This window comes from Natator depressus, chromosome 5, assembly GCF_965152275.1.
Source record: "Natator depressus isolate rNatDep1 chromosome 5, rNatDep2.hap1, whole genome shotgun sequence".
NCBI classification, from domain to species: Eukaryota; Metazoa; Chordata; order Testudines; family Cheloniidae; genus Natator; species Natator depressus.
The window spans coordinates 87,954,561-87,977,544 of record NC_134238.1 but is presented as its reverse complement, the minus strand read 5'-3'; the positions used below and the strand labels follow the sequence as shown (position 1 = coordinate 87,977,544).

Genomic DNA, 22,984 nt, shown 5'->3' with positions numbered 1-22,984 from the left:
CCTGACACTGTCTGCTCCAAAGATACAGCTGGGTTGAAGACTGATAATTGCCCTGTTCTGCCCCATTGGCACATACCATGCTAATTCCTTGTCAATTGGCCATCAGCCAATAGGTGGCATGGAGAGGTGGAGTGGCCTCCCTCCGAGGCTGATAGGGAGGAATCACTCCAAGCCACTACAGTGTCCGAGAAGGGACAAGGTCTTTGGTTGCCTGATATTAGGGCTATGTGAGGGATTTTAATAGAGATGGAAAGGAAGAGGAAGGACCCACAAACATGATACGAGAAAGGCACTCTCACAAGGCAGAGAAGAGTGTATTTCTCATACTATTAGTGTGCTAATATATAACCTCTCTAAAATTATTAGAATTTTGAAGCTTCCACAGCAAACTTCAGGCTTCATTTTCAGTAGGGGCCCCCTATGTATGTCCCTGCATATGGATTTAGGTACTTAACTGTAGGCATTCAAGTTTGAAAACTTAAGACTTTGTTTTGTGGAACTGAGTTTTGGTAACTATCAAAACTATTTTGGTACGAGTAGGACAATACTCACTCAATCTGTTACTAGTTGAATCATAGAATCGTAGGACTGGAAGGGACCTTGAGAGGTCATCTAGTCCAGACCCCTGCACTCATGGGAGGACTATGTAATAACTAGACCATCCCTGACAGGTGTTGTCTAACCTGCTCTTAAAAATCTCCAGGGATGGAGATTCCACAGCCTGCCTAGGCAATTTATTCCAGTGCTTAAGCACCCTGACAGGAAATTTTTCCTAATGTCCAACCTAAACCACCCTTGCTGCAATTTAAGTCCATTGCTTCTCATCCTATCCTCAGAGGTTAATGAGAACAAATTTTCTCCTTCCTGCTTGTAACAACCTTTTATGTACTTGAAAACGGTTATCGTGTCCCCTCTCAGACCTCTTTTTTTCTCCAGACTAAACAAATCCAGTTTTTTCAATCTTCCCTCATAGGTCATGTTTTCTAGACCTTTAATCATTTTTGTTGCTTCTTCTCTGGACTTTCTCCAATTTGTCCACATTTTTCCTGAAATGTCACACGCAGAACTGGACACAATACTCCAGTTGAGGTCTAATCACCACAGAGTAGAGTGCAAGAATTCTCGTGTCTTGCTTACAACACTCCTGCTAATACACCCCAGAATGATGTTTGCCTTTTTTTTTTTTTTGGCAACAGTGTTACACTGTTGATCCATATTTAGCTTGTGATCCACTACGACCCCAAGATCCCTTTCTGCAGTACTCCTTCATAGGTAGTCATTTCCCATTTTGTATATGATTGTTCCTTGCTAAGTGGAGTACTTTGCCTTTGTCCTTATTTAATTTCATCCCATTTATTTCAGATCATTTATCAAGTTTGTTCAGATAATTTTGAATTGTAATCCTATCCTCCATAACACCTGGAACCCCTCCCAACTTGGTATCATTTGCAAACTTTATATTTACTGTCTATGTCCGTATCTAAATCATCAATGAAGATACTGAACAGAACCTGCAGGACCCTACTCAATATGCCCTTCCAGCTTGACTGTGAACCACTGATAACTGCTCTCTGGGAAGAGTTCTCCAACCAGTTATGGACCCACTTTATAGTAGCTCCATCTAGGTTGTATTTCCCTAGTTTGTTTATGAGATGGTCATGTAAGACAGTATTAAAAGCCTTACTAAGTCAAGATATATCACATGTACTGCTTTCCCCCCATCCACAAGGCTTGTTACCCTGTCAAAGAAAGCTATTAGGTTGGTTTGACAAGATTTGCTCTTGACAAATCTATGCTGACTGTTAGTTATCAACTTATTATTTTCTAGGTGTTTGCAAATTCATTGCTGAATTATTTGCTCCATTATCTTCCTGGGTACTGAAGGTAAGATGACTGGTCTGTAATTCACCGGGTTGTCCTTATTTCCCTTTTTACAGATAACCACTATATTTGCCCTTTTCCAGTCCTCTGGAATCTCTCCCGCCTTCCATGACTCTTCAGAGATAATTGCTAATAGCTCAGATATCTCCTCAGTCAGCTCCTTGAGTATTCTAGGATGTATTTCATCAGGTGACTTGAAGATGTCTAACTTGTCTAAGTAATTTTTAACTTGTTCTTTCCCTATTTTAGCCTCTGATTCTACCTTATTTTCACTGGCATTCACTATGTTAGACATCCAATCACCACCAACCTTCTTGGTGAAAACCGAAACAAAAAAATCATTTAGCACTTCTGCCATTTCCTCATTTTTTCTGTTACTGTTTTTCCCGCCTCATGGAGTAATGGGTGTACCCTATCCTTGGTCTTTCTCTTGCTTCTAATGTATTTGTAGAATGTTTTCTTGTTACCCTTTATATCTCTAGTTTTGTGCTTTGGCCTTTCTAATTTCATTCCTATATCCTTGTGTTATTTGTTTATATTCATCCTTTGTAATTTGATCTAGTTTCCACTTTTTTGTAGGACTCTTTTTTGAGTTTCAGATCATTGAAGATCTCCTGGTTAAGCCAGGGTGGTCTCATGCCATACTTCTTTTCTTTCCCACACAGTGGGATTGTTGGCTCTTGTGCCCTTAATAACGTCTCTTTGAAAAACTGCCAACTGTCTTGAACTATTTTTCCCCTTAGATTTCCTTCTCATGGGATCTTACTTACCAACTCCCCAAGTTTGCTAAAGTCTGCCTTCTTGAAATCCATTGACTTTATTGTTCTGCATTCCCTCCTACCATTCCTTAGGATCATAAACTCTACCAGTTCATGATCACTTTCACCTCAGCTGCCTTCCACTTTCAAATTCTCAACTGGTTCCTCCCTGTTTGTCAAAATCAAATCTAAAACAGCCTCTCCCCTATTAGTTTTCTCCACCTTCTGAAATAAAAAATTGTCTCCAATACATTCCAAGAACTTGTTGGATAATATGTGCTCTGCTGTATTATTTCCCCAGCAGATGTCTGGGTAGTTGAAGTCCGCCATCACCACCAAGTCCTGTGCTTTGGATGATTTTGTTTAAAAAAAGCCTCATCCACCTCTTCTTCCTGGTTAGGTGGTCTGTAGTAGACCCCCTACTATGACATCACCCTTGTTTTTACCCCATTTATCCTTACTCAGAGACTTTCAACAAGTATTTCCATCTCAACCTCAATCCAAGTGTATACAATTTTAATATATAAGGCACACCAACACCTCCTCTCTTTTTCTCCTGCCTGTCCATCCTGAGTAAGCTGTACCAGTCTATACCAATGTTCCAGTCATGTGTATTATCCCACCAAGTCTTTGTGATGCCAACTGTGTCATAGTTGTGTTTATTAACTAGCATTTTGAGTTCGTTCTGCTTATTCTCCATACTTCTCGCATTAGTATACAGACATCTAAGATACTGATTTGATTTCCCCTCTGTGTTCTCTCTTGTCTCTCCCTTATCCCTGCTATAATGGCCCATGCTTCTCCCAGATTCTGACCCTTCTCCCAGGTCTCCATGTTTTTGATTTACCTGTAAGATTTTGTCGCCTGCCCTCAGTGAACCTAGTTTAAAGCCCTCTTCACAAGGTTAGCCAGTCTGTATCCAAATATGCTCTTCCCCTTCCTTGATAGGTGGGCCCCATCTCTCCTTAGCAGTCCTTCCTGGAACAGTATCCCATGATCAAGGAGGCCAAAGCCCTCCTGGCGACACCATCCTTGCATCTTGGAGATGAATGCCTGGCTACATCTGTCTCTGTCTGTGCTCCTACCCGGGACTGGAAGGCTCGAAGAGACCACCACCTGTACCACAAACTCCTTCACCATTACTTCGAGAGCCCTATAGTCACTTCTAATCTGCTCAGGGACATACCTCACAGTATCACTAGTGCCCCATGAATGAGTAGCATGGGGTAGCAGTCAGAGGGCTGGATGATCCTTGACGATCCCTCCATAACATCTTGGATATGGGCCCCAGCAGGCAGCACACCTCCCGAGATGCCATGTCAGACCGACAGATGGGTGCCTCCATCCCCCTCAGAAGAGAATCACTCACCACCACTACCCTATGTTTCCTTCTGGGAGTGGTGGCTGTGATCATCCTAGCCTTGGGGGTATGTGGCTTCTTCTCCTCCACCTTTGGGGGCAATTCCTCATTGCTTGTTGCCAGGGCAGCATAACGGTTCTTCATCACTATAGTGGGTGGGTTGGGAGTAGGGGTGGAGCACTGCCTGATGCCAGAAGTAACCAGCAGCCATTGTCCGCCCTGTGACAGAGCCATATCCTCCTCCCTCAGTGGCATGACAGCAGTCTTCTCTAGCTGGATAGCTTCCTCAGCCTTGGATGTCTGTCAGTACTGTCAGTGAATCCCTCATAGCGCAGTCCTCTCTAGCTGGATGCTCCTCAGCCTTGCCACCTCCTCCTGTAGCTCTGCCACCTGCTTCCTGAGAGATTCCACCAGCAGACACCTTTCACAATGGATAGTCCCCACAGTCTGGCTTTCTGAGTGGGAAATACAGGCCACAGTCTCTACAAATCTACCCTGGGATCTGGGTAGAGGTATCCATGGTCAAGTTCTCTGTCTGGATACAGGTGGAGGAGACAGGAGCAGTGTTGGCACTCGCAATGTAGCCCTTCATAACCATAGCAATTATATTACTATTCCCTCTTACAAGCTTCCCTGTTTGCAGTCCCCTGTTTGTGCAGTCCCCTTGGTGGTGTAGCCTCTGGCTTTTAAGGCCTTTTCTCCTAGGTAGGTCTTACCCTTTTGTTCAATCACACAGAGGGAGGGTGATCACAAGGCTGATTGAGGCTGATCAAGGATGATCCAGGGAACAAAGGCTCAAACAGTCCACAAAAACACTATCCCAACTGACCCTGTAACTTTAAATAACCTCAGACTAAGAGAGAGAAAAACACAAACAGTCAAACAAACTCACTCACCCCGAGAAGATTACTACTCGCATCTTATTCATTCAGCAGGGGGATCTCATTCTTCCCCCTCAAACTTCCCTGTTTGCAGTCTCCTGTTCACTAGCTCGCATGTGCATGCACGTTAGCATGCACAAGTAGGCTCTTTTTAATATGCAAAATGAGCAATTACATTCATAAGTGTCAGTTTGCACGTTATTGTCTGTTTTTTTGTGCAAATGCAGGTTCTTGCAGAAGCAGAGGCTATAATCGTTTTTGCAAGCATAATGTTGTTCCCTCCTTGGAAAAATTTGCCCCTAACTGCTACTTATGGGCTAGCTTATGCTTTAACAGTCTGCCTTCCGTAATGAGTGGTGCATAGCTTCACTGCTCCAGGAGCAGAAGAGGAAGATTCCTCAGAGCGACACAACGTTGGGAATGAGTAACCTGATGTGTGCCATCTCAGCAGTGCAGGCTGGCATGCTGAGGTGTAGAGTCTTCGTTCCAACCATTCCTTGCCCACTTGCTTGGATGGGAAGTAGTGGGAACGCAGTACCTGCTTACTCCTTTAAGGGAGGCTGCACAGTAATGTGAGGTGCGGAGAATTACTTTTCAGGCTGGGTCACAAAATGGTTCTGTATCTCCAGCTTCCCTGCAGACTGGAATGAAAGAACTGTGCCTGACAGGAGAAGTCTTCAAGGAGTAGGAAAATCAAGCACACAGACAAAAGGAAAATGCATAAATAGTAGGAACACTTTCTATTTAGCCAGCCTACATGACTGGTGCTCTCTTGTGACTCAGAGAGAACTGCAGAGCACTTTTAGACAAAGTTGGAGAGGCAAGTGGTTTGTGGAAAAAATACCTAATTTATGCCCTCTAATGATATCCAACTTCTCCATGCTATTTGGGTGGCCTACACCGCCTCCTATCTACCCCCCAAATATCCATTAGTGGAATAGTTTATTAATTACAGCCTTGCTACTGACATGCCATGACTTTGATTGATGATTAAAGAGCTGTTCTGTTAAATGTACCAGGCAACATAAGACTGAAATTACAGCTGTACTCTGAAAAGTAACAGCATAAAAAAAATAAGTCTTCTGGATTTCCAGTTTTGTCTCTTGATTCTGTTTCAAAAAATATTTTTAAACTATCTGCCCTGGAAATTTCAACCTGGACTCTAAAGGTCTGGCTGAGTTCTTTTTATTTCTGGATCATCACCAATGATCAAGATTCCACAGCTGGAACTTAGTTATCAATTCTGTGAATTGTACATGCCAAAAAAGATGCCAGCTCATTCGCCCAGAGCAGAATTGTGTGCAGTGCTAAGAATAAAAAGCAGTGAAAACTCATTTTACTTAGAAAAGTAAGCAAATAGACTGTGCATAGAAACAGGGAGTAGAACTCTGGAGGATTAAGAGATGCTATTTTAACATCTTCATTTTTCTTGAATTTTTTAATTGTCCATTGATTTCAGTGAAACAAAATGAAGTGGAATGGTGGTTGGTTTTCCCTGCACCCTGTGCTGAAGAACCAACTAGGAAAGGGTTATCATCTGATGTCTGTATGCTTGTTAATTACATAAAAAGGACAAAGACTACATGGAAATGGCAGCTAGCATTATCTGCCATGGATTAATATGTAATTTACAAATCCAAAATATTCTGTTCAAAGATCTACTATGTTATAGACACTGCAATTTTTTTCTTATGTGCACATGTTAAGACTCTCCCCCCACCCTCCCCCCCAAAATCAGGAGTATATAACACTGAAGGTTTCAAAATCCCTTTTGAAATTTCTAATTATTTCTAATAATTAGAGTGCAGCAGTTGATGGTTACCACAGTGATGGGATTGGTATAAGAACCCAAATACCAGAATAGAATGATTAGTAATGGAACAGTTATAGACTTAAAAAAAAAAGTGGTTGGGGGAGGCTTAGATTTTGTTTGTTTAACTTTACATTCCTAAATTAAAGTCAGGACAGTAAATTAGTGGCAAAAAGCTCTATCCACATTCTCTAGTAACATAAAATCTATAGTTCATAGCATGATTGACCATATCCCTGAGCAGCCAGTTTCACATTTAATCTTTCAGTGAAATTAAAAAGGAAAAATATTGGAGGCAACAATTATTGCATGTTATTGCGCAAATGCCAGTTTTCTTTATTCTGATACAATTATGAAAGTCAAAAGGTCAGGATATGAAATTCTAAGAACATCCCCATAGCTGATCAGTTAATCCTGGGAATGCATAACAAGGACTGCATAGTCAGTCATGAAATTTTAAAGAGCTACGGTAAATCTCTGTGCAAATATTGCCTTCATTTTTACAGTAAAGCAGTTGAGTGATATTCAGAATGATCACTTATCTCTATTCTGTAATCCATTTAACCCCTAGTGCACCTTGTTTTATACTCTTATTCCCTCTGCAATGGTCTTTATGGAAGAGAGAAGTAGAAGGGTTAAAAATTAAGATCACAGCCATTAACTCAAGTTTACTTCACATCAGCATTGCTCACCACAGGCTGAGTAATTGAATCATTCTCTAGTGAAAACATTTATCTGCAGCCCTCTGGTGCAGCTGCTTAACATGCCAGTTTGACATTGTTCAGAGTTCTGTCTCCAAGACCCCATTCCATTCTTGCTGCAGTTGATCAGAAATAATAAGCATGTGCCAAGCAAGAAGTGTACTTCCTATAAGCAAAAAGAAAAAAGAAAAGGAGTACTTGTGGCACCTTAGAGACTAACCAGTTTATTTGAGCATGAGCTTTCGTGAGCTACAGCTCACTTCATCGGATGCATAGCATATCGTGGAAACTGCAGAATACATGAAGTGAGCTGTAGCTCACGAAAGCTCATGCTCAAATAAACTGGTTAGTCTCTAAGGTGCCACAAGTACTCCTTTTCTTTTTTCTTTTTACGAATACAGACTAACACGGCTGTTACTCTGAAATCTGCTTCCTATAAGCAGTGACACAAGAAAATGAAAGCTAAGAGAACCAATTCATCATTACCTCTTTGAATTATAATGGGCATTCAGACATTTCTTATTCAAACTGTGTCTGCCAATTACATCTCCAGGAATGGGCAAAAGACTAAATTTTTTTCAGAAATCCTTTAAAAAATCCATTGCAACTCTCAGGTAAGCTTTCCAGAAAGTTTTATTAACCAAATCTCCCGAACTATTTACTTTTTCTATATTCCTTTCCCTGTCATTAGCAATTACAAAGATGCTACTACATAATTAGAAACTTTTTCATTAACCTCCTTTTGGCTGCTCAAATTCAGTGATTTTAAAAAAATCTGCTGTGCCATTATATTTGTGTGCCAGGTGCCTAACAGAATGTAGAGAAGATGGTTCCCTGTCCCACAGAGTTTACAATCTAGGCCCTGATCCTGCAATCTGATCCATACAGATGGATCTTCACACACATGTGGAATCCCATTAAGGTCAACAAGACTGAACAGACGCAGAAGTCCACCTCCTTGAATCAGATTGTAGGTTTGGGGCTTACATGGAAACATAATATAACAAATGACAGAGACAGATGAAAAATAGACTACAGGATCAATAAGGGAAAGGAAGTTCACAGGCACAAAAATAAGGTCATATGATTAAATGTGTAAAAAAAACCAAAACAGTAGCATACAAATAACTGTGATATAAGCCACAATGCTTCCTTCACATCAGTGGAAGGTAGCTATAATATATAAAAAAGAGAGCTGAATGGGGGCAAAACAAAGGGAGTGGCAGCTTTGCGAGATGCACCTCTCTATTGACCAGGCTGTGAACTCTTTATTCCCAATAGTGAGCAGCAACTTCCAGGAATAATCCCATTGACGTCAATGCAAACGACTCACTAGTGGGAATAAGGGGTTCACAATATGGCTTCACATGCGTGTGGTATGTTGGGGGACTCAGTGAGTAAAAGCAGGTATCTAGTGGAGAAGCAGCCAGCCTATACAGCATGCTCCCTGCAAAGGTATCTAAAGTCCACTATGACATAATGGTCTGCATTAATTAACTGCAGACGTTAATGTGGTGCGGACTAGCATTAATTCTCCATGCAAAGGATAGTATTGGGGGGCACAGTAGCTAACTCTGTCACCAGATGTGTTGGGGGAGCATCTGGAACGAAAATTGCTTTGTAGGTCTGGTTGAGGAACCATAACATGACACAGGTCTGTGCTTCCTGACTATCCCCAACCGATGCAGCCTCCCCGTTTCCCCTGCCAGGAAGCCTCCATCCCTGTGAAACTGGTGGGAATATATTACCAAAAAAATAATAATCCCCCATCTTTTTTCAGTAACTTTTCCTTTCTCATGTGTGTCATTCTATATGAGGAAAAGATGGGGCACACAAAGTGTAGATTTTGATGCTCCCCAAATCAGATATGATGAATAATTAGAGAGGAGACAGCTATCTTCTGTTTACACAGAAACACCTTGCCACTCATCAAAAATGACAGGAAAGGAAATAAAGAAGAAAATATGTGACAGGTTAATGGAGTTATAGTGGGATAACAGTTTTTAACCCTGTGCCTTACCCTCCAGAGGCTCTGCTTAAATTCACATCAGCAATGACATGGATTAATGAAGGAGTTGTTCTATTCCATCTACAGTGCTTATTTTGGAGAAATTTAATTTACATTAAAGATGTAAGGGAAAAAGGAAAATAATGAACTTATCACAATGTGATTGCTTATAGGAAAAAAACAGAAGGATAAGAGAGTACATATTACAGCAGGTGGGCACCAGCAATACTTTGGCTTAGAATTATGACAAACACTTATTTTTGAACGACTATGTGTCAAACTGGTCCTTAGGATTCTACAGTGGTATTTTCAGCTGAAAACTCAATACTATGAGGGCTACAAGACTAGATTCAGACTGGGTGTAGCAGATATTTGGAGCTTTCAACTGAAGTCAGTGGGAGTTGCATTTAATTACACGAGGACTGAATTTGATCCATATTATTGATTTAAGTATGTGATGATAACCTGTTTTACCAAAATTCAAACATGAACCCTAACCTAACCTTAATCTGATTTAAACACTGCTCCCTTGGCCTATCTCTGGTCTTAATACAATAGCACTATTATATTGAACAACACATTTTATCTTACCCCTGTGCTGTGAAAACAGAACTAATTCAAACTCTAAAGTGGACTGTTCGTGCACTGAATTTTTTGGTAAAGTACAAAAATTTTAAATTAAAAATTTTTCTTTTTTCTTTTTTTCTGCTGCTGAAGTACAACCTAGAAATATGCCAAAGGTTGTCATGTAATGTTCAGTAACATCATTATTCAAAATACTTTTTAACCTCTCCTAGTCATTGGTTGATAATTTTATTTCCTGGCATGACTGAGGCATGTAAAAATCTCCCAACAAAGACCAATGTTCATTTGTACGTGTAAAAATTCTAAATATGTGTCCAAATTTTAAAATTTCAGCATGTAGTTAATAGTCAAGTATATACAATTTTGTGTTACATCCCTGAATGGACTAGTAAAATCTATGGGACAGGAGGTAATATCTTTTACTGGACCAACTTCTGTTGGTGAAAGAGACAATCTTTTGAGCTTACACAGAGCCCTTCTTCAGGTTACTGCAATCAATAGTAAATTCTGTGAGCATTTTGTACTGCTTATATGTAAATGATACTTGTCTGTGTCATTAATATGGCCCTACCAAATTCACGGCCTTGAAGAATGCGTGTCAGACTGTGAAATCTGGTCTCTTGTGTGCTTTTACCCTATACTATACAGATTTCACAGGGGAGACCAACGTTTCTCAAATTGGGAGTCCTGACCCAAAAGGGAGTTGCGGGGGGGGGGGGGGGGAGGAGAGAGGAGTCGCAAGATTATTTTAGGGGGTTGCGGTATTGCCACCCTTACTTCAGCACTGCCTTCAGAGTTGGGCAGCTGGAGAGCGGTGGTTGTTGGCTGGGCACACAACTTTGAAGGCAGTGCCCCGCCAGCAGCAGCACAGAAGTAAGGGTGGCAATACCATACCATGCCATTCTTACTTCTGCGCTGCTGCTGGTGGCGGCACTGCCTTCTGAGTGGGCTCCTGGCCAGCAGCCGCTGCTCTCTGGCCGCCCAGCGCCACCACCAGCAGCAGCACAGAAGTAAGGGTGGCAGTACCACAGTCCCTCCTACAACAACCTCGAACCCCCCACATCTCCTTTTTGGGTCAGGACCCCTACAATTACAACTCTGTGAAATTTCAGATTTAAATATCTGAAATAATGAAATTTACAATTTTTAAAATCCTATAACTGTGAATTTGGTAGGGCCCTAATCATTAATTACTGAACACCACCTGAATCCCTGGGCCAAATTTATGAGCAAGGATGGATTATTTTAAAGTTCATTTTATATATTCATAAAGTATATTTTAAACAAATATACCTTAGTTTACCAAACATTTATTAAAGATTTCTTTCATGCTTCCCCCTCATTCATAAAATGACCTACATTGAAATGGATTCATAAGACCACTACTTTTTTCCTTCAAATACCTCCTTAAGACTGACCTCTGCTCTGATGCCTATAAGAAATCAGCCCATTAATGATGGCTTAAGGAATAGATGGGGACAATTTGACATGTTATTTTTAATAATAAAAGCACATATATACAAGTGATATGATTGTGTCTCTCTCTCCCCCAGAAGTTGTTGTATATCACTTGTCGTCTTTATGGCAAGATCTTTGGATCAAAGAGGGTGTCTTGTATTGTTTGTAGAGCACCTAGCAAAATGGGACTCAAATCCTTTGTGTGCTACTGCAGTATCAATATGTAGAAATTAAGGCATTGCTATGATAGCTATTGCCCTTTTCCAGCAGCTCAAGTGATACTAAAAAGGGTCTGTGATTACTACATGTTGTGATTGTGATTGGGTATACAAACCCTACACTGGGCAACAAGCAGTTGAGCTGCTTTGGGGTCAGCTAGCCTGGCCCCATCACACTTGCAAAAGATGCACAGACTGGAAGAGGAGTTGAAAAGAAGCAGAAGAGCGTCCTTGTGAGCAACCAGGGAAGAGAAAAGACTTCTAGCTTGCAGCTCCTGTGTTTTGTTTATGGACTATCCTGGAAGGGGAGAGACTTGGGACTGACCTGGCCAGAAGGCCAAGACACAAGAGGAGGCACCTGCCTCCCCAAGAGGGAGAGAGCTACCATGCCATGCCTGGCTGCGAAGAGATGTCAAGCGGTGAGCTGACCCCCATCACAGCCTCTGGGATAGACTTTGGACAATAGCCGAGTGGTAGGAAGTGGCCGAGGAAAGGCAGCCTTAATGTGCTCCTGGGTATCAGACCCTTGTGTCACCCTCATGGGGCCCAGTGCAATGGGAGGGCCCAAGTTCTCCCACCAAAAACCCCCTCTGCAGGCTGAAGGGCCAAAGCCCTGACTGCTAAACAATGCTCCCCAGGAACAAAGACTATCACACTTGTACACCATATTTGCCATGCATTCATCTAGACTAGGAATAAAAGTATGATGTTAGTACTTGACTAGTTTAGTACACGTTAAAGGTAGGGTGCCTTGTCTAGACTAGACTTTTAAAACATGTTAGCAAGTGGCTGCTAATGTGTGGTAACATCACAGCTTAAAGCCTAACCTAGGAAAGGATCACACCGTGCAAAGCACTGGAATTAAAGTAGCAGGATTCAGTTACAATCCAACTTAGAGTGGAAAAATACTGACATGTCTAATACTTCTGAAGGTTTTTTGCATTCAAATATGGTAGATTAGGTTCCTACTGCACCACGTCTAATATTTTGAAGTCATGTTAAATAGTAATTTGGGGCTTTGAATCTTTTAGATATGTAGTTCTGTAGATTTCATTTATTTGACTGTTTACATTTGCCTGAACTAAATATTTAAAATAGCCTTAAAGTGTGTGTGTGTTTGCTAGGGTGAGGGGAATGTTAGTTTTGTATATAAAGATAGAAGGAGAATTAAACTTGAAAATAGGAAAGATGGGAACCTTATTTACCAAATGTTACAGTATAATAGTGAAAGAGAAGGAAGGCCAGAAAACTTACAACTGGTAAAAGGGAATGGAACAGTAAGCAACTTGTACAGTTATCCCCAATGAATGAAATAAACAGTTTTCACCACTCTGCTCTATAGCCTGTTTTATTTGTGTCACATAAAATCTTTCCTTTTTCCTTTTACTTTTTTACTGATTTCTTTCTGATCCTGGAACAGTTCAGTCTAATAAATTGCAAAGCTGTTTGATGACTATGCTAGGTTCAAATCAAAATGTTAATCCTTACTTTTATTTGTGAGTGAATTGTGTCATGTTAGCATTTGTTATGGTTGACTGCACTACAGAGGGAAAAAAGTATTGTAAATTTTGATGCAGTGCAGCTACAAACCGTTATGTAAGTGTCACTTTTTAATTGGCTGGCTGTGTGCTTTTTTCTCTTGATCTATCTGAATGTTAGTAAATCATTTTGTGGTGGCATATGGTAGAGTGAGAATAAATTGTGTGTTTATATATCAATATTGTTCTTAGCAACAGTATATATCTTTATATTGTAAATAAGATAGTACAGTGGGTCGAGAGGTTTTATCACATGCACACTTAGTGTATAATATATATCAAATCACCTCAAGACATGTCACTTTTTGGTGGCTAGATATCACAATGGATTATTCACTGGTTTTTCATCTCTGTAGATCTAGGACCAAGTTCAGCTCTGAACTGGCTAGAAATCCAATGAAAACTCGTGTTTAGTCCAGGATTGAATTTGGCCCATAATCTCAAATTTTGTTTTTGTTAGCTCATAAATGAAGATTAGCTTGGTGGTCTCCTCACTGTCTCTGGTGGGTCTTCGTCTGCATCATACGTGAGGCAAGTAGGCAATGTGGCCATTCTTTCTCATTTGATCTCAAATGCAAGAAGAGTCCCAGCTTGAAAATTGTCATCTGAATGTCCAGTTGTAATATGTGTATCCAGGGATGAAATAAACACAAGAATATCCTTGATGTACAGATAACCTGGTGAGAAATCCAATGAAGGCTAGTGAGATTCCTGGAAGAAATAACAGAGCTCTTATTTAACATCATAATGGACTTCTCAAGATTCATTGTCCTGAGAGATCTGATCATCCACATAGACAACACATCTAACAGCATAGTTCGCTATTTCCTACTTACTGTAGATTTTTCTCAAGTTGTCTTCAGCATCACCCACAAAACTGAACACATGCTAGAGTTCATCTTTGGCATTGTTGTCCACTCTAACTGATCCAATCTGTCCTCTTGCAGAGACCATCACCTTCTAATTATAAAGATTAAATGAATCAATAATTTCCACTTTAGTGAATGAAGCTTCTAGAAAATGTCCAGAAGGAGTTGACAAACTAGCAGAACATTACAATCAACTGCTGACTGAAGCCATTGATTGCTCCCCAAAACCCCTTCCCTCATACCACCTCTGTAAATTACTGTGATTTTTCTGAACTCTACCTAGTGAAGCAAAAAACCAGTTGAGTGAAGTGCGTATGGGGCAAGATCCACTTGGCAACCCGTGAAATTCTCAAGATGCAACTTCATATTGTAGCAACACAACTCTTTCATCATAGCAAAACTTAGCATTTCTCCCTCCGGTGTTGGGACCTGGAGAAAATCAGTCCTATGATGGAGGTTTAATTTTTAATGTTTCCTTATTTACAGAGCAGGCCCTAGGGTTGGCCTTGAGGGTTCTTTAAACAAACAGACAAATTTCCTAACTCCCACTGGAGTACTTCCTCTTATGCTAGCTACTAATCGCCAGTAACCCTCTCTAACCCACACTGTGTTGGGAACCCAGGTCCCCACCCCAAACAGAAATAAACACAAGATTTCCCTTATAGAGAAAAACAATTCTTTACCTGGGAAGAACCTTTTCCCCTTGTGGCACACAGCTCTTTTGCAGCTTGCTTTTCATCCCTCCTCTCCCCGCTGTCTCCTAACTGTGATCAGTTTTTTAGAGATCACATGTTCGACTCTGGTGACCATAATTAAGCTCAGGTAACTTCTTTTGGTTCATAGGAAAAGGGGCTTTAAGACTGATATACCTGGCTTCAACCATCCTTTTAGATCTGTCAGATTTGACTTTGTCACACTATATACTGAACAGCCATAAAGAAAACTAAAGGGACATATGACACAACTGAATCCTTTGTGTCCCTCTCAGACACAGCTGCACCAGCTTGCTAAGCTGAGCAGAAGTGTTTCATACATCTCTAAAACTGACCTCCTGTCCTTCATGAAAAGTGAAGTCCAATGGGAAACACCTAGTCCCCTTGATAACTGAGATAACCTGTGCCTCCCTCAAAAAGGCAAACTATCAGTTATCCTAATGAATGCAGTACTCAGACCTTGGAGAAACCAACCCTTAAAACAGCCTCACTGAATGCCACCCACTCTCCAATCCCAATTTCTTTGGTAAAGTTTATTGAGACCCCCAAGCTCCAGCAATATCTGTCAAAATCTATATATATCACAGTCATGTTTCAGACCTGGCAATGGCACCAAAATGGTCCTGAGGAACATTGTCCGTTGTTCATGGCACTAAGGGACTACCTTCTTCTGCTCTTAAGCAACAAATCAGATTCTTTGTTGATATTGCTAGATCTCTCTGCATCCTTCAAAACCATGGATCATATATGGTACTGATGACAAGCAAACAAAATCTTATCTGAGAATGGCTCAGCACTGTGTAGGATGCACTTGTTCCTTTCATATAAGTTCCAGAGAGTCGAGATGGGCACCTGTTCCTTGTGAAAATTGTTAAATAGACAAATTATCACCATCATGCACTTCTGCATAACTGACAGTCCCTTCTCGAGACGCTCAGTACTGGAACAGCTGAAATGATGTGAATTACAAATAAGCCACGTTGTCAAAGCTGTTATTGGCACGAACAGACTGTGTAGTATCTGCTGGCACTGCACCCAACTCATGCCATGTTCTAAATCACTCTCATTAACTAAAACTCACCCACACAATCTTTAGCAAAAAAACACACGATCTGTAAAATACATACAGATGACTGTTCATGCGAATAGATTTATTGTTGTCAAAGGAAGAAATTTGTCACCTCTCTAAATTGTTACAGTCACACAGTATATAATTTAGGATAAATCTTTAAAGCCCATATACAATAATCCATCAGTGCTATGGCCTTTTAAAATGTGTATGAAATAAAAAATGTTGAAATTATTTATGAATGGAGCTACTGGTAAAGATTTGGCAAGGTTCACTTCATAAATAATCTGATAAATCATGGAAACAATGAATTACATTTGTACCAGTCAGAAGTGAACTAGTTAGGTTAGACTTAATATAATAATATTATTCTTAAAGTATAATTATTAATGATACTTTTGTTGTTTTCTTTCTTTCAGATGGATATCATTAAATATACAGATAGAAGTATGGGGATGGAGGACAGCATTACTTTATACTGCTGATGGAACTCTTTGAAGAAAAGAAATAGTCAGTATAAATAGGTAAAAGTTAGAAATCAGTTACACTTTATTGATGTAATTCTTGTAAATTTAATGTAATTCTAGGAAAGCTTCAAAAGAATGATACATTTGTACACTTGTTTGCATGTATATTACCTCTTTGGAGATAATTAACACATCATTAGAATCATAGAATCAAAGACTAAGCTCAGAAGGGACCATTATGATCGTCTAGTCTGACCTCCTGCACAACGCAGACCACAGAATCTCACCCACCCACTCCTGTAACAAACCCGTAACCTATGTCTGAGCTATTGAAGTTCTCAAATCGTGGTTAAAGACTTCAAGGTGTAGAGAATCCTCCAGCAAGTGACCTGTGCCCCACGTTGCAGAGGAAGGCGAAAAACCCCCAGGGCCTCTGCCAATCTGCCCTGGAGGAAAATTCCTTCCTGACCCCAAATATGGCGATCAGCTAAACCCTGAACATGTGAGCAAGACTCACCAGCCACACACCCAGGAAAGAATTCTCTGTAGTAACTCAGATCCCACCCTATCTAATATCCCATCACAGGCCATTGGGCATATTTACCACTAATAGTCAAAGATCAATTAATTGCCAAAATCATGTTATCCCATCATAGCATCCCCTCCATAAACTTATCAAGCTTAGTCTTGAAGCCAGATATGTCTTTTGCCCCCACTGCTCCCCTTGGAAGGCTGTTCCAGAACTTCACTCCTCTGATGGTTAGAAACCTTCATCTAATTTCAAGTCTAAACGTCCTGATGGCCAGTTTATATCCATTTGTTCTTGTGTCCACATTGGTATTGAACTTAAATAATTCCTCTCCCTCCCTGGTATTTATCCCTCTGATATATTTATAGAGAGCAATCATATCTCCCCTCAGCCTTCTTTTGGTTAGGCTAAACAAGCCAAGCTCCTTGAGTCTCCTTTCATAAGATAGGTTATCCATTCCTCAGATCATCCCAGTAGCCCTTCTCTGTACCTGTTCCAGTTTGAATTCATCCTTCTTAAACATGGGAGACCAGAACTGCACATAGTATTCCAGATGGGGTCTCACCAGTGCCTTGTATAACGGTACTAACACCTCCTTATCTCTACTGGAAATACCTCGCCTGATGCATCCCAAGACCGCATCAGCTTTTTTTCACGGCCATATCACATTGGCAGCTCATAGTCATCCTATGATCAACCAATATTCCGAGGTCCTTCTCCTCCTCTGTTACTTCCAACTGATGTGTCCCCAGTTTATAACAAAAATTCTTGTTATTAATCCCTAAATGCATGACATTGCACTTTTTCACTATTAAATTTTATCCTGTTACTATTACTCCAGTTTACAAGGTCATCCAGATCTTCCTAACTGATATCCCGGTCCTTCTCTGAATTGGCAGTACCTCCCAGCTTTGTGTCATCCACAAACTTTATTAGCACATTCCCACTTTTTGGGTCAACGTCAGTAATAAAAAGATTAAATAAGATTGGTCCCAAAACCGATCCCTGAGGAACTCCACTAGTAACCTCCCTCCAGCCTGACAGTTCACCCTTCAGTATGACCCTTTGCAGTCTCCCCTTTAACCAGTTCCTTATCCACCTTTCAATTTTCATATTGATCTCCATCTTTTCCAATTTAGCTAATAATTCCCCATTTGGAACCGTATCAGATGACTTACTGAAATCGAGGTAAATTAGATCCACTGCGTTTCCTTTATCTAAAAAATCTGTTACCTTCTCAAAGAAGGAGATACGGTTGGTTTGGCATGATCTGCCTTTTGTAAAACCATGTTGTATTTTGTCCCAATTACCATTGACCTCAATGTCCATAACTGCTTTCTCCCTCAATTTTTTCCCCCAATACCTTGCATGCTACACATGTCAAACTAACAGGCCTGCAGTTATCTGGATCACATTTTTTCCCTTTCTTAAAAATAGGAACTATGTTAGCAATTCTCTAGTCATACGGTACAACCCCTGAGTTTACAGATTCATTAAAAATTCTTGCTAATGGGCTTGCAGTTCATGTGCCAGTTCCTTTAACATTCTTCGATGAAGATTATCTGGGCCCCCCGGTTTTAGTACCATTAAGCTGTTCCAGTTTGGTTTCTACCTTGGATGTGGTAATATCTACCTCCATATCCTCATTCCCATTTATCATCCTACCATTATCCCTAAGCTCATTAAAGACTGAGGCAAAGTATTTGTTTAGATATTGGGGCATGCCTAGATTATCCTTAACCTCCACTCCATCCTCAGTGTTTAGCGGTCCCACTTCTTCTTTCTTTGTTTTCTTCTTATTTATATTGATATAGACTCTTTTACTATTGGTTTTAATTCCCTTTGCAAGGTCCAACTCTACATGGCTTTTGGCCTTTCTCACTTTATCCCTACATGTTCTGACCTCAATAAGGTAGCTTTCCTTGCTGATCTCTCCCATCTTCCTACTCCTTGTAGGCTTTCTGCTTTTTCTTAATCACCTCTCTGAGATGCTTGCTCATCCAGCTTGGTCTACAATTCCTGCCTATGAATTTTTTCCCTTTCTTGGGATGTAGGCTTCTGATAGTTTCTGCAACTTTGACTTGAAGTAATTCCAGGCCTCCTCCTGCCTTTAGATCCACAAGTTCTTTAGTCAAATCCACTTCCCTAGCTAATTTCCTTAATTTTTTAAAGTTAGCCCTTTTGAAATCAAAAACCCTAGTCACAGATCTATGTTTGTTTATCCTTCCATTTAGTTTGAACTGAATTAGCTCATGATCGCTTGAACCAAGGTTGTCCCCCATTTCTTCTATGAGGTCCTCACTACTCACCAGAACCAAATCTAAAATGGCATCTCCTCTTGTTTCAGCAACTACTTGATGAAGGAATCCATCAGCTATCGCATCGAGGAAAATCTGAACTCTATTATTATTATTACTAGCACTTGTCCTCCAGTCTATATCTGGGAAGTTAAAGTCTCCCATGATCATACAATTCCCATTAGTATTTACTTCATTAAAACCATTAAAGAGGTCCCTATCCATATCCAGATCAGATCCTGGTGGTCTACAGCACACCCCAAGCACTATCCCAGGGAGGCTCTAGTAGCTTTCTTCCCCAATGTGATTTTGCCCAGACAGACTCTGTCTTATCCATTCCATCAGTTCTTATTTCTTTACAGTCCACCTCATCATTGATATACAGTGCTACTCCACCACCTTTGCCTTTATTTCTGTCTTTCTTAAATAGCACATACCCTTCAATACCTGTACTCCAGTCATGACGACTGTTCCACCCTGTTTCCGTTATCCCTATAATATCTGGTTTCACTTCCTGCACCAGTAGCTCTAGTTCCTCCATTTTTTTACCTAGGCTTCTCGCATTGGTGTACAAACATCTTAATTTTTGCTGTTTGGCTTCGCTCACATTCTTTACCCGATTAGGAATGGACATTCTACCGCCAGTATCACCTATTAGACGGGTAACTACACTGCCCTTCCTCCTTATGTCCATTCTCCTACCTATGGCTGTATCCTTTCTTACTTCGTTTTCTTCCTTCTTAATGTTAAAATCCGGCGTGGAGATTACCTGGACGTCTCCCAACCATCTCCTCCAAATTCCTAGTTTAAAGCTCTCTTAGTCAGTTGTGCCAGTCTCCATCCTAGAAGTCTATTTCCCTCCCTACTAAGTTGAAGTCCATCCTGAGAGAACAGTCCTATGTCCATGAATGCCTCCCAGTGGCCATACATCCCAAAGCCTTCCTTATAGCACCACTGCCTGAGCCATATGTTGATCATCATAATCTTATCACACCTTTGTTGCCCTTTTCTAGGAACAGGCAGAATCCCACTGAAGATCACCTGAGCCTCGATTTCCTTAAGCATCTTCCCCAGCCTGGCATAGATGTATCCCTTGATACGTGTCAGTGAGAATCTAGCCATATCATTTGTTCCCACATGAAGGACAATCAGTGGATTCTTTCCCGTTCCCGTGAGGTATTAGGACAAAACCTAGACCTTGTTGTAAATTCAAGGAAAATTATCTTTAAGCATTTTCAGCATCTAATAATTTAGGGATTACAGTCTGTTAATTAATTCAGAATCCCCAGATTATATGTTTATTATATAATATGCCTTTTTTTGTTGTTCATGTCAACGCTTTTTGAAGAAGTGTTATTTCTTGGTAGTGTGACTTTTATCAGTAAATAGTGAATAATTTGAATCCCCTTTAAGAAGTCTTTTCTGAGATGTAAAGGTTCCACACGATGGAATTTCTATTTTTGATATTCCATGTGTTATGAAGGAGACCAGACTAGATTATCGTAATAGTCCTTTCTGGCTTAAAAGTCTATGATTCCACAAGATATATGCTAAATCAGGGCATTACACACTATTAAATCTAGTGCAAGAAATGTTACACTTTTGAGGCTTCCCCCCCACCCCCAACCTTAGGTGTTCTTATTCTTTTTAATCCACTTTGGTGTTCAAGGGAGCGAGGGAATGATTACATAGAACAGGCAGAGAGAATGAGAGGGATGCATAGTAAAGACTTTGCAAGCTCTCTCAATACACAATTCTGCCACTTATGAAAGCTTATGGCAGAGTCCTCCCAGTCAGTTCAAAATGCTAATTTAAGTTTAAAAAAAAAAAGGAAACTGCTTATTTTGGTAAGAAACATACACACACTTCCAGCTCTGAGGCCCACAGGGTGTATATCTGACTACCTAGGTTCATATATGGCACCAATTAGAATAATATCTGAGCATCTCATAAGTGTTTCAAAATTGAACTAACCATCTCTCTCTATTGTCCGCTTCCCAGTCTGTAGGAGTAAATAGCTTTATTCTATTGGTGTGTGTGGATGTGTTTGGCAAAATTATTGAGGAAAAGCTAAGCCAAAGCAACAGGCTTTGCATTTAGTTCTCAATGCAGTGAAATTAGTAGTCAGTCTTATCTTTTCTGGGAGTGAGTTCCATATTCTATTTTCAGCTTCTGTGCAAGTTATGACTCCTAAGAATCAATTTTTATACTCTGAGGGCAGATACCTCCGCCATTTTTAGGGCGAATTTTTCAAAGTGCTTCACTCTCCCTACCACATCACTTTCAAGTTACCTTTCATTGTTTCAAACAGCTCTTGAGTCCGAAGTTTATATTATTTCGGCACTTGTAGGAAATTGTAGTGATTCTTGCGTAGCCCACGTATTGTTCACATTTCAGACTGTGTTGTCTCACCAGCTCTCTTGATGTCTTCTTGTAGATGTTGAATAAGGTGATGTAAAAAGTTGAGCTTTGTGGGACTCTGTAGGGGGAGGGCTCTGGAAGAGGTGGAGCAGTTGCCCATAAGGACTTTATTTTGGTCTGAGAGAAATGACTTGAGCCATTACAGAGGATTTCTCTTCACCCATGGGACAGGAGTATTTGGTGATCAATGATATCAAATGCTGCGGAGATGCATCCAGCAGGATGAGGATGGCTCTATGTCTGTTGTCTATGGACAGGAAGAGGCCATCTGGCAGAACAACCAGAGCTGTCTTGCTACCGTGTTCTCTTCTGAGAGAGTTCCAAGAAAATGGCACCTGAGAGGTGACTATGAGGACTTGTTTTTGCCAGCTTCTTGATTAGCTTGCTTAGAAAAGGAAAGCTGAATACTAGGTGGTAGGCTGAGACATCTCTCAAGCTACTGAATGAAGATTTCTGTACTGTTGTTCAGACTATTGTGTGCTTCAGGGTTGGTGACATATTTCTTTGAAGGATATAGAGCAGGGAAATTTACAGCCTCACAGGGATTTCCATCCACAGCCACCTTCTCATACTTATGCAGCCCAAGCTACTTTAGCATAATCTTCCAGACTACAAAATTTTTACATAGTTCAGGGCAACTAACCTGTATTTCCCTTCAGTGGACCAGCAAGGGTACCCACTCACAGGCTTCTGTCTCCCCTGGCTGTCACCTCTCTTAGGTGGTGGAGACGAGGGTATTTCCAGGCTGAACAATTCCCTGCTTTCACTGTGTTATTCCCAATAAAATACACTCTGCCTAAGCAGGCCCACTTCACTTTATCTTCAGAGACTGCTTCTCTGAATTACCCTAGCATAATTTACAACTGGGACAATCATTATAAATTTACAACTAGGGCAATTATCTTCAGAGACTGCTTGCAGCTTGCTTAATTACCCCAGTTGTATAATTGCCCCAGCATAATTGCCCCAGTTGTAAATTACTACATAGTTCTTTCTAAGCAAGCATATTTTATTCTTAAGGTAAAAGCACTACAGATGAATAATAAAAGAGCCTACCTGCATGCTAATAAGCTTACGAGAGATCACCCTCTCCAACACGGGCTCTGGAAAGAGCACTCCTTCAAAACTCCATCCAGGGTTTTCCTGTGATTTGAAGTTCATCACACCCTTTGCTCAGAACTAGAAACTCTTATGTGGCCTTACTAGGCCAAAGTCCTTCCAACCGTTCCCTAAGGATTAGGATCCTCTGTGGATCAGCAGTCCTGTCTGTTTGCTGGATCAGAACAAAAATCTTGAGTCAGTTCACCACCTGGTTATTTATCCCAACATCCTGTCTTTGTCTGCAGCTCTCTCGAGAACCTTTTAAGAGATCAGGAATAGGTAATCAGCCAGGCAATGTGTCCCCTTCCTACGGTGAAGGG

General features: G+C 40.7%; 1 protein-coding gene across 3 annotated transcripts in view; it reads left to right on the top strand.

Annotated features, from left to right (window-relative positions):
* AOPEP (aminopeptidase O (putative)) overlaps nucleotides 1–22,984 on the top strand; it is a 378,987-nt gene that overhangs the window by 23,872 nt on the left and 332,131 nt on the right. For all 3 annotated transcript variants that reach the window (XM_074953154.1, XM_074953153.1, XM_074953152.1), the window contains one exon: nucleotides 16,269–16,373. The gene's annotated coding sequence lies outside the window, so the exon portion shown is untranslated. The remainder of the gene's footprint in view (nucleotides 1–16,268; nucleotides 16,374–22,984) is intronic.